The sequence below is a fragment of the Nesoenas mayeri genome (assembly GCF_963082525.1).
Source record: "Nesoenas mayeri genome assembly, chromosome: 5".
NCBI classification, from domain to species: Eukaryota; Metazoa; Chordata; class Aves; order Columbiformes; family Columbidae; genus Nesoenas; species Nesoenas mayeri.
In genome coordinates, this window is record NC_137548.1 from 43428049 (window position 1) to 43441048 (window position 13000).

General features: G+C 38.6%; 1 protein-coding gene across 4 annotated transcripts in view; it reads right to left on the reverse strand.

Moving 5' to 3' along the window:
* CELF1 (CUGBP Elav-like family member 1) overlaps positions 1 to 13000 on the reverse strand; it is a 69434-nt gene that overhangs the window by 53669 nt on the left and 2765 nt on the right. For 2 of the 4 annotated variants that reach the window (XM_080345171.1, XM_080345170.1), the window contains exon 2: positions 2433 to 2519. The exons of the other annotated variants lie outside the window; for them this stretch is intronic. The gene's annotated coding sequence lies outside the window, so the exon portion shown is untranslated. The remainder of the gene's footprint in view (positions 1 to 2432; positions 2520 to 13000) is intronic. 4 annotated transcript variants of the gene reach the window in all.

The following is a 13000-nucleotide window of genomic DNA, read 5'->3' on the forward strand; positions in this document are numbered from 1 at the left end:
TGACAAAATACACTCTCACTGATGAACAAACAGTTGTAACTTCTGGTATGCAATACAATATAAATAGACCTGCAGCTGGTAATGAAAACAAGTGGCTCCAGCCACTAAGTACTAGGCAACGGATATGAGCCAAATAAATCTAGTGATATTGCCTTGATACTTAATGGCAAAACTTCAGTCTCACCAGTATCCAGGACCATCTGTAAGAAATACTGGATCATTTAATGGATTCTGATCAATGCAATTACTGTCACAGTCAGCACTTGCCTAGACCAGTTAGTTCTGATTTCTCATTGCAGTTTCCAGGAATTAATGTTTGTGAGATGTCAAGATTACTATTGACAATTAAAGAGGCTAAGAGATAAAATACACCACGTAGCTCAACCTCAGATATATCCTGGCGTCAACAGTCTGTCACATAAATCAACGTTCAGTCTGGATTCACTGTTGATTTACATACTTTTATGTACCAATATGGCCAATAATAAAAACTTGGAGATACAAAAATAACTATTTCTCTGGAGGTAGTGCAGGAGGGAGATAATGATGCAGAGAGTGAAGGAGCAAGTGCACTAGATAAATCAGATTACAAATAGAGAGGCCTATACAAATCAGATGAAGTTTCAATTACTGTACAGCTTAGGCCACAACCCACAGAAAGTGTGTCACTTTCTAGTAAATGTTACTTACAAGACAACAAGACAGAGATAGTGACCAGAAACTCCTATAGTGCCAAAACCTTACCAAGGAAGCTGCCATAATTTCTTATCTGAGAAATGCCCACTTTCTACTGCAATCTTTACACCACCCAAACCTCTCAGCACCAGAAGCTACTTGCTCAATGCAAGGCAGCAGCCCCAAGTCACTGTGCCTGCTCACTTCATTTTTGCAGATGTCATCAAACACCATTTTCCTCAAGTGTTGTCACGTCAAGTACTAACACACACACAGGTTAGCAGACGATCTGTACAGTAAGCAGAGCAGTTGAATTACTGATGACAGTATGTTTGACTATCAGAATGTTTGTTCAGTTGAAGATATAATAGGAAGAACAGAATGAAAAACAGAAGAGGTACACATTTTAGGACCACTGCAGATTAAGATAAAAAAAAATAAAACATTTTAAATGCCATGCTTCAAGTTACTGTAACCAGAACATCATAAAATATTTAAGATTTGGGATGTAGACCAATCTACAATGTCTGTTCCATGCCCTGTCAGCAATTACAGCTTAAACATTCCCAAGATCAACTATGAGCCTTACAACCCATAACGAAAGTGTCAAGAGACACTTTGAGAATGCAAAACAATTCTATGGTCTATTGGGACTGGGGCCTAGAAGACATGAACTCTTTTTACTAATTATGGGATTGAATAGCATTGGGCAAGTCACTTTATGGTCCTCAGAGTTTCCATTTGTACAGTATTATCACCTTATTTGTTTTCTTTGTGAAAAGATATTTTAGGAACTGGTGACAGAATGTATTACATAGGAGTCAGACAGTACCATCACATTGTTACAACTGCACCTCAGCTGAAAACCTAGTAAACAACTTTATAAAAGAAGTTTCCACAAAACATTTGTCTGCTAATAAAAAAGAATCTCACCAACAAAAGATTTAAGCTTGCTATATCCTTCCAGATTATGGCATTAAGGAACTCTCAAAATATCTTCAGAGTTGCAAATATAGATGGAACACAGCAATGTAAGCTTTTATTTACTTTCTGAATGAGGACACAAAATATTCAGAAAACACACATTCACGTTTTGTTTTATGGATACAGTACATGCCAGAGGAAGACTTACCAAATGTAGCACAGAGTTTTATGTCTTTTGGGTAAAAGATTGTTTCTGTTTCCTATACCCTCAATATTCCCAGTTTAACCATTAAGACTACTTCTAGCAGGAACACCACTAACTGAACTTTAATCATCTCACCCATCTAAGCCAAAAGATTCAAATACTACCACTGTCACCTATCATTAAAGGCAAGATAAAAAATCTCAGTGGGAAAATCAACCCTGTGCAGTGTTTAGACAGACACCGCTTGCATAGCTCTGCATTAAAGTAAGTCTTTTATAATGGTATCAAGGTACTTACATACTTCTTTCTTTTAATTGCACAAAAGGAAATAGTTCAAATCCAAACAAGGAAGATGTATTGCAGGTCTTCCCACACAGATTCTCAAATGCAATCACTGTTCTGTACTATTACACCTAAATTATTAAAAGACGACAGAGTGCATATGACCATTACCAGCATTTACTGCCAGCTTCAGAGGGAAAATAATTCTGAGGTGTCCCAATTTTGAAATGTTAGAGTCAAACTGGATAGAAAATTCTGAAGACGTGAAATTCTGCATCTGCAAATGTTTAAGTATAAACATTTATATTTTATTTCAAAGAAGCACAACTAAGAAAGACTGATTTACCTTAAGCTTGTATGTGTCTCTTGCTTGGCTTATGTTAGACAAATAGCTGCCATGAACTCTACTGTACAGAATCTGCCATTGCCACACCTGCAAACCAAAGAGCAAAAATATGCACACTTTTTATTTCTTTTTGTTGTTTTTGTTTTGTTTTTTCCTCTGGTAATAGGCAGATGGTCAAATCCTTTGCAGAAGTAAATGGATACAAGCCTCAAATTACACTAGTTTACATTTGCAAAGAACTGGAGTCAATACTCTTTTAAAGAAATGAATATTGATTCAAATAACTTTCAACAGCAAATAATTTTCATTAACACTTCAAGAGATATAATATTGGGTGTGTAGAGCTGAAGCTTTAAAAAAATATTTTGTACTATTTCTTTTTATTCACCAGAGGCAAACACTGGCGTTGCTGTAGGAACATTAACTTAGGAATGTCCTGACTTTTGATCAAAAACACAACTGAAATCTAACAATTTCACCGCAAGCGGGTCTTCCTAAGCTTCTGCTCGAGCTCTCCGAAGGTTTCTCATTTGTCATCATTTGCAGCATTTTTTTTTCAACATTTACCCCCCTCTTCAATATCTTTATATAGTATCTGAAGCATACAACCCCCTGTAAATTTATAACTTAATACCTACTGGAAACACCAATGCATAAACACATGCAGCACTTTGAAGCATTATTTTTGTCTGAATACCATTTAGAAATGTAATGCCACAGTTAAGATGAACTTTCCTCCATCTGAAGAAGCTTAACTTCCATTCTTAGTTACAAATATCTAAGGATGACTAACAGAATGTCTTTCCTACTGATATCAGCAGCCTTTTACTCCACAAACTACTCTCATGGCTCATTTTGTGACCCTGAAACACCCCCTCCAAGCTGCTTGCCTGTGGTGATTCATGCTCACTGCCTCTCGTGCCAGCACAGCTTCGCTTGCTTCTCTCTCTTTCCAAGGCCTCCAAAATAAGGCTGGATCGGTCACCTGATCTTAGATTTTAGCTGGGTGGGGGGAGAAAGGAGTGGTAAGGATCAAGAGTGTCAACGCACTTTGCCAAGAACTAGAGACTCAGTACTTGCTCGTAGTTTTATGCACGTATTTTCAGTCACTCTTCACTTACATACTTCTCCATCAATTCTTCACATTCACTTTTCCTGGAAGGCACAGTATGACATCAGCTGGTTTCCACTGCTAGCCAGAGGAGACTCCAGAAATTTCATGACAAAAACAAGTGCTATAAATACAGTTTTGGCTGCATGAGGATTCAGATATAAAATCCTCCTATACATCTTGCTGCATTCTCAGGGTTTCTATACCTCAGACCTAGATTCTGGAGGTACCTTATACTTCCTGAATCAAAACCTCACATGTAACAGTCTACATGGCACATTATCTTCTCTCTGTTCTCACATCAGGAAAGCTCACCAGTTTCTTCACAAAGAAACAGCAGGCTTCTCTGCACAGCAGCAAATGCCGCATATATGGTTTGTTCAGCCTCAAGAAGAGGAGACTGAGGGGAGACCTCATCACAGTCTACAGTTTCCTCACAAAGGGAGCAGGAGGGGCAGGCGCTGAACTCTTCTCTTTAGCAACCAATGACAGAACGCAACGGGAATGGCAGGAAGATGTGCCAGGGGAGGTTTAAGTTGGATATTAGGAAAAGGTTCTTCACCCAGAGGGTGGTGGAGCACTGGAACAGGCTCTGAAGGGAGGCAGTCACGGCCCCAAACCTGACAGTGTTCAAGAAGAGACTGGACAACACCCTCAGACACACGGAGTGAACTGTGGGTTTGTCATATGCAGGGACAGGAGTTGGACTCTATGATCCTTGTGTGTCCCTTCCAACTCAGGACATTCTAGGACTCGATGATATAAAAGATTCCATTCATAAAGAAATATGGTATGACAACATTTAGTATCTCTCAGTCTAGAACCAAATGGTATGTGCCACAGCATCTAACACAAACAAACAAACAATTCTTACTTCACTTTCTTGGGTTACATTACTAGAGATGACTGGATATAAGCTCTCCATAAAGATTAGATAGAAACGGGGCAGAAATACATAGGCATAGAGCAAGATATTCCTACTGTAGATCTAGTTTAAGCCAATGCTCTTGCGAAAAGAATAGAGCACAACTCTTTCCTCACCAGCTATCCATCTGTATCTCTGTATAACAAGCCTGAGGAAGGAAATGATCCAGATGTGATCTAGCCTACCAACAACAGGAAAACAATAGTTTTAACTCAGAAATGTTCCCTGATTCAACTCACTGTATAACGACACAGATGCTCTTGGCAGCACAAATGAAAGGGGAAACGCATGAAAGATGGAACAAGCCCCTTTCAGAGCAATACTGGCATATGCTTATTCAAATCAATCATGAAACTACATCATCAGATTTAGATGCTGAATTTCACATAATTAGTTCTCTACTGATTACTTGTTTTTAGAGGTCCCTGGCGATATATCCACTACTTCTGTTATGAAAACACTGTACTTCTAAGAATCGTGTGCATTTTCTTCTATACATTCACTTTTATTGTACCGATTTTTTTGTCAATGGACTGCCTCCAATATTTAAAGACATGTCACTCCCAACCCTTGATCAAATTATATGTTTCAGCTTTTTAAAACAGTAAGTAAATCCTTTTCAACTTTCACTTTTCACTTACTCTTCCCTCTACCTGTAATTGTTTTTCAAAAGCAGTTTTAAGTTTAACTAACTTCAGATGAACAACTGGACTTGATTTCAAATTCCTGTAATCTTCCCACATATCCATCCTTAACCTAACTGTATTATTCAACTGCATGACTATGACTTTAAAAAAGAAGAGGAATTGTTTTCTTAAAGAATAAAAGCAATAAAGTAGGAAGAAATTTTTTTAAAAATACACTTTCCTGTGGAATTTCAGGACCTTCAAAGGATGTCAGACAAAAGTTAATTTCTCACTTGTCTCCAACCTCGATGAAAGCTTTTCTGCTAACAGGTTACTAATGCAGGCAATCCAGAATGGATTACTGGGTGTTCTCCCTTAAAGTATACATGGTAAATATGACTTCCTGTCCTTATGCATCTAAAACATTATATTTTGCTCCATGAATTACTTAAACTCCTGGAAAGAGGCAGAACACGAAGTTACTCTTTTTGCACTAGTGGGCAACAGGGCAAGACCAATTTACTACCTATATAGCTCAAAGAATCTGCCTTCCAAGAAACAAAACTGACAGCTTAGCTTACGTCTGAACAATCTTACCTCTTACATATTGCTTTTAAGAAGATTCTTATAAAATAAAAGACTTAAAGCTCCTCGTGCCATTCTATAACTTGGCTTTATCTTTCATCTGCTCAATGCACTTGGTGAACAAATATTTCTTCAGTGTTCTACTGATGCATCATTACATCTTTCACAGAACAGACAAACAATATTTTTTAAACATGCAATAGTTCACTTTCAAGAGGCCTTTGAAACTGTCTAACCATATTCCTGCTATAAGACTACAAGCAAAATTTAAGTATGCGACCAGAAAACACTTTAAAGTAGCGGAATTGTATAACCCTGGTCACTGGCATTAAGCGATACCAAGCTTTGCTTTTAATTGGCATTGTAAACTCAGAAACAATTTAGATTATGTTTTTGCCAGTTTGCTCTGGCTAGTATAAATGAAAGGATTTCAACTGGGGAATCAGGAAGTGGAAAACTGGGAAGGAAGAAAGGCAGAGGGCTTTAAGAGGATGTGAGAACTGGGAAATGTATCAGGGCACTTCAGACAACAAGACTGATGTCCCAGAAGCTGCGTATTTACAATTAATTCCATAGGTTTTCCACATGAAGATGGAACAACTACTGCAGTGTGTGCTCATTAAACAAAGAATGATCAGAAAACAGTTAGACAACAAAGCTGAGTTCAAGTAGTTCAAGAATGAAACGACCTTCTGTCACACATCAATCACAGTTCCCTGACTGCACACACAGTGTGACTCAGAAATTGCCAGGCAGCTGAGATCCCCCAATTTGCCTCCACAATTCACTTCTTCCAAATTCAAGATACACATAGCCTTCTCTGGAGGAAATACATTGAAGACATTGCAGTGGTAGGAAAGAAAAATAATTCATGCTGAGTTTATGGAACATGGTCCTCAAGAATGATTGTAGCAACATGCTGCCTTCTGTTTCACAAGTAAAACAGTTTCCCTTGCTCAGATTCAAGAAACCAAAGATCTGGACCCTATTTGCATAGATATTAAAAAGGCAGCAAAATTCGTAAGTGGACAGCATCCCCTAAAAGACAGAAAAAATACCCTACAACCTATTTCCTTCTCTCTCAAAAAAATTATTGCCCATGTTAATGGTGGATCCAGTTGCTGTGACTATTTTAAGCATCTTTCTGCTATTCAAAGAAAATTGTAACAGTTCACTACAGCCTCAGAAGCCAGACTTCCTGCACTATTTGTTCGCCTGATCTACTACTAAAGCAAAGCAATTGTGAACATTCATCCCAATGTGTGCAGGGCCTTAAAAAAAAGTCTGTGCAAACACACAGCCAGGGAAGTCCTCATTACAAGTTTCCAGTTCTTCCTAACAAGGTATTTCCTACAACGCCATCCTTCATCACCAACTGCTTATTCCAAACAAGGCTGGCCAGGGTCTAGCTCCTCATTAATCCCTGTTGCCCATAACAAGTAAAGACAGCACTCAGTTCTCCCAGGACAGGATCTAGCTTTCATTAATCTTCACAGTAGACAGCGACAACCAACTTTTCAAGGAAAGATATAGGCCCTGGCTAATCATTCCCGAAAGCAGGCAAGGACATTAAAATCCTCATCCCAGAAGACAGCAGCTCTTTCGCAGGTTAAAACTGCATCTTTCTGATGCCGCTGCTGCCCACTACATACTGTCCCTGCAAGATAACTGCCTTTCCTTCTCTACTCCTGCTCCCTTGATTCCCAACTTGGATGAACTGCATTTTACAGAAAAAGAAAACATCCACAAACAGATCACCTTTCACTTGGAATGCCAGTCCTCCCCAGAGACGCAGAGACAGACAGACAGACGGACGGAACAACAGAGACTGTAAGCCCTGGCTCTCAATTCTGTTCAGCAAATGCCGAACGCACACAGGGCCGGCCACACCGCCTAGTGAGCTTGCATGCTGCTGCTGTACAAATATAGAAAGCAGAAAGTGGAACAACCGTTTCAGCAGAAGAGATTCTGCTCAGCTACCCAAGAGGGAGGAGCAGGGAGCTGAACCAGCCGAACTTCTTTATCCATACATGGTCTCTTGAAAGAGACCATTGCTAAGACAAGTTCCTTTACACACACACACCCTCACTCACTGACACACTGTGCAGAGGAAGAAAAGAATTAAAGTTAACAAACTTAAAGGAGTTACTGTTTTGAAATGAGTTCCAAGTCCATTTTGATTGAGCCCACCTTAATAATGCAGAAACATCCACCACAATTCATTCAACAGAATCTGGGAAGCAACTCAGACACAAGACAAAAAAATCTACCTTTCAGGGAATGCCCACATCCACCAGCATTTCAAGAACTACTGAACTGGTCAGGTCATCCTTGTTGCTTCTGGACACACACATCCACACACTAAACTCTTGGTTTAACCTTCCCTCCACACCCCAAATTAAATTATAACAATATTTTTAAACCTCTCTCCCTTTTTACGTATTTCCCTACATCAGCAAGTGTGACCTTTCCCATTGGTTGATACAAACTACTATGGTGACCTGCCATACTATGTCTGCTTTCCCAGCAGTCCTTTAACACCAAACACACCTGAACTTTTTTCTATGCATTCTTCTTAAAAACAGAAGAAATATACATCCATGCAGCATCTCCTCCCCACTTCCTCCTGCCTCTCTTCTCATGTACTGGCATAGGAAGAGAGTAAAATCAGTGTAACTGAAAACCTGAATCCCTAGGTATTCAAAACAAAAAAAAAAGTGGTATGGTCCCTGATTTTTTAGCACACATGTATGACAGTCTGCAAACTTGAAAACAGTTTCATTTATATACAAATCTATCATAAGATAGATTTATTATCCTATGCTGCTGCCTATTTCTTATACTTAGTGAATCCCACATTTATGTGGTGATACATACCTATCTTACAGAAGTTACCAGAAATGTTCTGTCACAAAAATAAGGGTAAGTTGCAACTTTCAGCTATACCAGGAAAGCGGTAACCAGTTCAGAATTAGAAGAGGTGCACTAGTTGCATAGTTCTGTTAATATGACTTGCAAGTACATATAAAAGTACTAGTGTTCAAACCAACAATTTCAATATTTTTCAAATTTCTTGTGACTGATATAATGGTTTAGGTTCCCTGAAAATTCTGGAAGACATTGGTTTACCCAGAATTAGTTCTATGCCTAAGAATATCCTGAATTATCTTCCTCACAAAAATGATCAAGAATATGTGTCCTAATACTGCTTCCCTGAAAGCAGCCATGAAATGTCTATTAAACTTAGTCTTGAATGAAGTGAAAAATACCTTAAAATCCAAAGAAATTCTAAAGCAAATTCTGCAGCAGAGAATTAGTGCCACACTGTGAAATACAGACAGTACCACCTACTGCTAGTCTTTGATAGTGATCAAATTCTGGCACTGAATGTACAATCCAAAATGTAATATGGGTGGCCTTACTTCATAAATATCAAAATATTCTCACTTATCTTTTCCTAAGTCATCAAGCATATGATTACAGGTTTCTGAGCAGTCAAAACTATGCTTTAGAGAATATACAACACCTTTTTTCCCTCCAAAGACTTTGCGTATCAGTCATTTTCAATGGTAAATTCCAATATCACTTACAACTGTGCAAGGACACTGCGTCACTCGTGAATTGTGTGACATGCTGTACAGTCATAACACAATGATAGGCAAGGCAAAAAACCCAGAAGCTGACCAGTCATCAAGGTGTATGTTTTTTAATTTGGAAGTTTAAAAGGAAAACAGGAATTTTTGGAAGGGAAATCGCAAGGAGGCACAGGTGAATTGGCAAAAAGATTTTGAGACAGTGCTCTGCTTAGCAATCTCATCCTATAAATGAGAGATGAACTACTTTTACACTGTGTTGCAGGAAATGCAATACTAGACATGATATTCAAAATATATTCTATCTTCCTGGAAGAGCAATATTTCACTGTCTTCTGAAGAATCATTTGTCAAAACTCTATTTTGTAAAATTGTGCTGATATTAAGATGCATAGTATCCATCCTGCAAATCTCTACATATAATAAAGAAAATGCTATCATTTTTGTATGTGGACTTGGACGTTGCCTGCTAAATACTTCCTTTGATTTAAAGACTTCATAAGTAACCATCTCCTCTGCCTTGGAAAAAAAGATACAAATGTTCCCTTTCCAACAAATACTGAAGGATTTGTGGACAGCATACACATGTTGGAATATCTTTTGAACTGCATAGTTCAAGGCAAAAATAGCACAGAATACTCATGGATTCAGTGAACACCTGAATTTTAAATGATAATACATTTGAAGAACGATATTTTTACTTTGACACGTGAAATACTGAAATCTAGTGGATAAGAACTACATTATTTTTTTGTGAAAGGTGCAGTATAAAACAGCCTGCAGAGAGAAGTAAAAGGTAACGAGTTGAAAAAAAGACAAGGTCCTGAAAAGCTCAAAGTAATTTCAAGTAAAAACATTGTAAGACATCACAGAACTTCACCCAAGAACTCAAAGTGAATTTGGTTCTAAGAGAACACATAACATACAAACATAAAAAACCCCCAAAACATTTGTCTGCAAAGGAAAGCCTGCTAGAATATCATACCGACACTGAATACTCAACAAGGACTCATCCTCTTATCCACATGCTCATTTAAGAGGTGTGCAGCTGAAAAGGCCAAGGAACTGGATGTGCCTGTTCATCTGCATGAATTTCAGCAATATCTAAACCAGTTATTCCAAGTTCAGTGTGAAAATCCCTGATAGATATAATTTTAAGCCCAGTTAATATAATCTTTGTCTACCTGGAAGTTGACCACTGCAAGCCAAGCCATTAAATCAGTTCTAAATCTACTCTTAAATCAGTTCAGACTCATTACCAGAACTTGCAGTTGGTGAGTTTGCCACTAGTGCTCTGCTTCTAACAGAGTAGCCAGTAAACCAACACATCTTTTATAAAAACAAACAAAAAAAACCCCAGATCATGATATACTGAGAATACTGAAGACAGACAGATAATGTGGATACATGGTACAGAGAAGACAGCTTATGGATGATGATTCCACTTCTGGCAAAAAGCTTTCACATACACATACCTGTGCCACAAAGTGTATCACAGAATTACAGATTATTAGGGACTGGAAGGGACCTTGAAAGATCATCTAGTCCAATCCCCCTGCTGGAGGAGGAACACCCACATGAGGTTACACAGGAAGGCGTCCAGGCGGGTTTTGAATGTCTCCAGAGAAGGAGACTCCACAACCTCCCTGGGCAGCCTGTTCCAGTGCTCTGTCACCCTCACTGTGAAGAAGTTTCTTCTCAAATTTAAATGGAACCTCCTGTGTTCCAGTTTGAACCGATTGCCCCTTGTCCTATCATTGGTTGTCACTGAGAAGAGCCTGGCTCCATCCTCATGACACTCACCCTTTACATATTTACAACAATTAATGAGGTCTCCCCTCAGTCTCCTCCAAGCTAAAGAGACCTGGCTCCCTCAGCCTTTCCTCATAAGGGAGGTGCTCCACTCCCTTAATCATCTTCGTTGCCCTGCGCTGGACTCTCTCCAGCAGTACCCTGTCCTTCTTGAACTGAGGGTCCCAGAACTTCTCTTGACCTACTAACCACCCCCCTTCTAATACACCCCAGGATGCCATTGGCCTTCCTGGCCACAAGGGAACAATGCTGGCTCATGGTCATCCTGCTGTCCACCAGGACCCCCAGGTCCCTTAAACTAAAACTCTTCACTAAGAGTTGAAAACTACTGAAGACTTCTGTTCAGCTATCTAGTTGCTCACTGTTCATCCTGAATTCAGTTAGCAACAATGCCTTTTATTTTAAAATGTACAGGGCTAAGATGGCTGAATACTTCCTTTACCTGGGAACACAACTGTGCTCTACTACACTGCTGTCAAACAAGCCTGCTCTGTCAAAAGCAGTTCAGATTCATAAGCTATTAATCCCTACAGCAAAGTATCCGCAGACTAATTTGCATGGGAGCTTTAAAGCAGTTTATGTTTTCTCCCTTGCTCTATCCAAATTTCCTGTTTTAACCTAATGTATATTTTGGCTTTACACACTTGAATCTTGCATCAGGTGCAAACAAGATGATGTTCAGCTGATGTTTGGGAAATCTCCTCTTTAAAATGTGAATGCCAAAGCTTTCTCTTTTCACTGTTATGCCCCAAATATGGTGTCTTGGCATGACAATCTAAAATAGGTGTAGACAATAACAGCAGAAAAGTGGTATCTTGCTTTTTTTTTTTTGTATAACACAAGCATCTCTAATGACAGGAGGAAGGGCAATAAAACTACTGGTTACTCTTTTCCGATCAAGCTAACCTCTCTTGCCTCAAGAAATCTTGCAACAGGATCACAACACAAGATACTGTGTTGTAATACTTTAAAAGAAATACTCATTAGAGGGCCTAGATAACTTTTCTCAATTTACAACTCCCATTCTAATAAACCCTGAAGTATTTTACTCTGCTTTGATTTATACTGTTTTTCTACCCTGCCAAATAACTGATCAATGGATAAAAATGATGCTCTTCTTGCCTGAAGGCCGTTACCAAGGCAGTGAATAACTCTGCACATTGTCTTGGGGAATGGTAAACTAAAGAACAAGAAACAATAGTGAACATGCCTAGACTGAAATACAACATTTAAGACATTCATGGCAAGACTGACAAATAAGAATTCAGAAATATAAATCTGAGCCTGTTTGACTATTGCTGCTGTTTCAGTAGCAAAACTCACATTATGACTTGGAAAACTGGACTGTCTCATGGACATACTGCTGAAAAACAATCTCTATTTTAACATCCGGAAGAGTGGGCTCTTCTTGGATACCAGAGCTGGAGACTAATAAATCAGGAAATCTCAAAACAAGGAGAATTTGTATCACTTCCCACCTAGCCCAAAGAAAGCATTAAATAAAACGTAAGAGCAGGCCCTCTGAATAGATGTGCAGCAGAAGACCCAGAAGGCAAAGACATGAAACGAAGAAACATAGTAACTGATAATCAATAACCACATCTCAGAAAAAGCTGCAAGGAATAGTTAAGGAACAACCTGCTCATAATAAAGTTTCTTACTAAATTCAGTTAAGAAATGGATTAGAGACAGTATTTTACTTAACTCAATGAGAATCCAAATATTGAAGACCCACACAAACATCTATCTTTTATGAAATTCAACTAGTTCAGCATAACATTGTTTGCAGTAATTTCAAAAGAAAGTTATGCAACATTATAAATATTTATCTTATGTCAGAGCACCATAATTTGTTTCATCTAATGATTCTTCAATTGATGTAAAAGTTACTTGCAGGGAACCTTGCAAATTATGGA